This window comes from Prionailurus viverrinus, chromosome C2 (assembly GCF_022837055.1).
Source record: "Prionailurus viverrinus isolate Anna chromosome C2, UM_Priviv_1.0, whole genome shotgun sequence".
Lineage (NCBI taxonomy): Eukaryota > Metazoa > Chordata > Mammalia > Carnivora > Felidae > Prionailurus > Prionailurus viverrinus.
This window is the reverse complement of record NC_062569.1, coordinates 147632669-147635755: the sequence shown is the minus strand read 5'-3', so window position 1 is coordinate 147635755 and position 3087 is coordinate 147632669.

The following is a 3087-nucleotide window of genomic DNA, read 5'->3' as shown; positions in this document are numbered from 1 at the left end:
ACAAAAACAAGGGCTGCCGCGTGCCTTGTTTCGTCTTGTTTTATGTAAGACTTAATACGTCCGAGCCATTTTCCTCCTTGGCTGTCGGTGGGAGAGCAAGGGCTTCAGGTTCTAAGCATTCCAGGACAAGTTGTACAAAACTGCATCCCGGTTTAGCTGTTTATTTTCAGGCAATTCCTGGGGTACCTTTTCTCTGGGGCCCCTCGTAAGTAGCACAGTGAGGCATAAAATCTCTCCTTTAGCTTAGATAATCTGGTATAATTTTCCACGATACTTTTCCCTTTATTCACAATGGGAGTTGTGTTTCCAGTTCAAAGAGTTTGCATCTACATAATAAGCACACACGCTTTCTCTGGTCTTTTTTTTTTTTTTTTTCTCTCATCCCAGAAAATGTAATTGCATTTTCTTTTTTTTTTTTAATTTTTTTTCAACGTTTATTTATTTTTGGGGGGGACAGAGAGAGAGCATGAACGGGGGAGGGGCAGAGAGAGAGGGAGACACAGAATCGGAAACAGGCTCCAGGCTCCGAGCCGTCAGCCCAGAGCCCGACGCGGGGCTCGAACTCACGGACGGCGAGATCGTGACCTGGCCGAAGTCGGACGCTTAACCGACTGCGCCACCCAGGCGCCCCTGTAATTGCATTTTAGAATCTCAACAAACAGGCTGGTGGTGTTGCGATACCCAATCCGGAAAGGAAAACGGTGTTGGCAGAAGACTGAGATCGTAATTTGCCCGATGGAACGAAACGGCCACGCCTTCTGCATTGTCCTTGTGTATATTTGGGGCTAGTATCGATGTGCTGGCTTCTAAAGCGTCCTTCCATGCCAACTCCAGGGCTGGAGCGTGGAAAATCAAAAACCAAACCGGCGTGTGGAGGGCCAATAACTTTTCCCGAAGGGAGGAATCTACTATCTGCCGTTTATTTCAGACTTCCTTCTGCTTCTCTACAGCTTTCAAGGTAACAAATGAAGACGGGTCGCTCGCCTTCCGTCTTGCAGCCTCAGAAAGCAACAGAAGCCTTCTCTCCAGGAATCAGAAAAGGAAACCTGTTTGCTTTTAGGGTTCCGAGTCCTCCCATAGAGATGAAAGGGAAATTAAAGGGAGTTACCTCTGTGGAGTCGCCAAAGTACAAACGGGTCGCTTTATCCGGGCTCTTCAGAGCTCTTTAAGATGTGAAGGTTTGGAATGAAATCCCCATAATACTTTCATTCACTGAGTCCAGATTAATAGCACTGGTGTTGTGTCCTTGGAGGGGAGCCTCCAGAAGGCATTTGGAAATAGAAATCGTCTTGCTTTGAAACGCTTCCTCCACAGCACATATCAGAAAAAAATGGATTTTATTTTATTCCCCAATAAAGATTCCTTTCGCATCTGATTTAAATTCATTTAATCCTTTCCCCCATCCAGCCACGTTTCCCCACATCTGATTTTTACAACTCAGATATTACTGGTTTTGCACCCTTTCTCTGCTCCCCGGCAAAACTCGTAAAAGAAGTCACTGGTGGGTGATATTTTGCCCTCATTTCTTAGCCACCTTTTATGGAAGCCTGGCCCTTGTCCTGCCCCCCCCCCCCCGCCCCCCACCCCCCACCCCCCACCCCCCACCCCCCACCCCAGCCCTAGCGGTCTATAACAATATTTGACATTGCTGTATTTGGGGTCAGGTGTAATCTGGGTTTGCTTCTCTTCTTACTCGTGTTTTTTTTTCAACGTTTATTTATTTTGGGGACAGAGAGAGACAGAGCATGAACGGGGGAGGGGCAGAGAGAGAGGGAGACACAGAATCGGAAACAGGCTCCAGGCTCCGAGCCATCAGCCCAGAGCCCGACGCGGGGCTCGAACTCACGGACCGCCAGATCGTGACCTGGCTGAAGTCGGACGCTTAACCGACTGCGCCACCCAGGCGCCCCTTTACATGTGTTTTAAAATAAAACCGGAGAGGGGCGCCTGGGTGGCTCAGTCGGTTGAGCGTCCGACTTCGGCTCAGGTCATGATCTCGCGGTCATGATCTGTGAGTTGGAGCCCCGCGTCGGGCTCCGTGCTGACAGCTCAGAGCCCGGAGCCTCCTTCGGCTTCTGTGTCTCCCTCTCTCTCTGCCCCTCCCCCGCTCATGCTCTGTCTCTCTCTCTCTGTCAAAACTAAATCAAACGTTAAAAATAAAATTAAAAAAATAAAATAAAACCAGAGAGAAGTCACTTTGGGTTCCAAGTAGATTTACCTTTAAGTTAGTAGCACAGATGTGATTTTATTTGCTTTGTGTGTCGCCCTGGAAAACAGAATGAAATAAAAAGAGAACCCGAACAATTGCTGAGGGAAAGAAGTAAGTGGCTCTGGGCAGGTAGGAAAGAAAACGAAGGACCCTGAGCTGGGCGATGATGTGTGATGTGAAATTCACGCTGCTGTATCCAGCGTGAGGTTTTTCTCGAAGTGAGACTCCTGGGAACCTCCCGAGCAAAATTTCAGACTTTTGTCTTCCTTTTGCTGGCCTTCGCTCTTCCTCTGCATCTGAACGTATTTTGTTTACAGTGACAGTGCCTTTCGGCTGATCTTAACCACCACAGTCCGTGGGCTTCAGGGCCCCTGGGCTGTGCACTGGGCGATAAGTCCTGGGGAAACAGCTTAATCCCCTACAAGCCCCACTGCAAATTCTGTCCCTGGCATTGTGTCTCGTAACCAGCTTGGGCGAATACCATATTGATCCTAAAAACGTGCAGCGTCTTAGCTCGCAAGTGCTCCCTTTATGGAGCACAGACAGCTAGGCCTTCGGAGCAGGTATCGCATATTAGGACAAAGAAAGGGAGGAAGGGACGAGCTGAGACCCGCAGAGAAATGTGTGTGCTGATTATTGTCAGTTGGTTTGGTCTTTCTGTCAGCTGTCTTACGGGTGTCTGATTAATCCTAGTGGTCGCCCGGGGCAAGCCAGGATTTCATCTGATCTAGGAACAAAACTTTTCCTCTCTTGGACAGAAGGTGGTCTGTCCAGGTCAGGGTATGGGTCATTGGAAGGGCAGCCATAGGAAGCCTGTGTTTTCACAGCAACCACTTGCTACAATTAGTTATAAAAAAAAAAAAAAAAAAAAAAAAGCT